Genomic DNA, 1,525 nt, shown 5'->3' on the forward strand with positions numbered 1-1,525 from the left:
CTTTATGGGTAGAGTGATCATTAGCCCTGCAGGCCTGCGGATCTGACTTTTAATACTTAGGACCTACATTAAATCAGGAGTCCCTGGTACACTTCTACAATCCCAGCGCTCCTAAGGTGAGACGGAAGGAGAGAGACTCTCTGAGAGCTCAGGGGCCAGATATCCTGGTGCATGCAACCGTCAACCACAGACCCTGTGTCAACAAAGTGGAGGATGAGGTCTAACACCTGTGGTTGTCCTCTGACATGGATATGCACTCCATGGCACATGTGCTTTGCTTCAAACACGTATGTGCCTGCCTGGTGCACACATACAATGTCAATAAAAAAACATTGCCTCATGGGCTGTGAATGGCTTTACAGATATCAGGGACAGAAGCTTTCTATCTCTGCAGTTGGCGTAGCAAAAATAGCTGACTCTCTTCACTTTCTCCAAATCAGCTGAGCACTTTGCCAGGAGTGAAGCATTGCAGGAATTTCACCTTGAGAAAACACACACTAGACACATTGATTGAGTTTCTGCATGTTAGTTTCAGGTTCTTGGTTTAGTTCTGCATATTTAGTTCTTAGCTTTATTAGGAACTGGGGGAAAAAAGTCAACTTTGTCTCTGAACTGAAACATAGAGTAACAAGCAGCACATGGCCATGGGACAGCTAGCGAGCATCCAGGGAAGGACAGGGTGGTTGCTTTAGAAGAGATTATGCATGCCTTTTTGCATCAACTCCAGCCTGGCTGTAAAGCAGGTTCTCCCTTTGGTGTATCCTGCATACTATTACATTAGTCACCTGACCTATGGGAAAGAGAGACTAATTCGAGGGTTCGAACATTGTCAGTGATGATGGGCAGAGCCAAATTTTGTAAGTAGTGACATTACTTTCAGCACTGTTCTTTCCAAGTGTAATGTTTGTAAACTCTTATTTGGATTTCTACATTTTAATATCTAATTTGATTGCAGAGGGTATCTTTCTAGCAAACTCAAATATGGATAAAGCACAATTTAAAATAGAAAAGTATAGGAAAGTGGACAAGATGTGAGTGAGAGAAATGAAGGAGTTGAGGTGACAGCTTTGCACTTTAAGAAACCAGTGACTAAGCCATCAACAAAGGAGTACACATGGCTCGAGCTGCATTTGTAACACAGGATGGCCTTGTCATGCACCAATGGAAGGAGAGGTCCTTGGTCCTATGAAGGCTTGATAGATACCCTAGTGTAGGAGAATCAAGGGTGGGGAGGTGGGGATGGATGGGTGGGTGGAGGAATACCCTCATAGAAGCATGGGGAGGGAGGATGTGATAAGGTGTTTGGGGAGGGAGGGAAACCAGGAAAGGAGATAGCATTTGAAATGTAAATAAAATATCCAGTAAAAAAATTTTTTTTAAAAATAAAAAAACAGTTGGGGCAGATGGGGATCAGAGGAAGACTGACCCAGCCCAGGTACCCCTGGTACATAAGCAAAGCAGTTAGAGGAGGGAGACATCCCGTTCTCTCCATTCACACTCTGCAGTGAGCACACCAAGCTCTGGC

The sequence above is a fragment of the Mastomys coucha genome, unplaced genomic scaffold (genome assembly GCF_008632895.1).
Source record: "Mastomys coucha isolate ucsf_1 unplaced genomic scaffold, UCSF_Mcou_1 pScaffold6, whole genome shotgun sequence".
In the NCBI taxonomy this organism is placed as follows: Eukaryota; Metazoa; Chordata; class Mammalia; order Rodentia; family Muridae; genus Mastomys; species Mastomys coucha.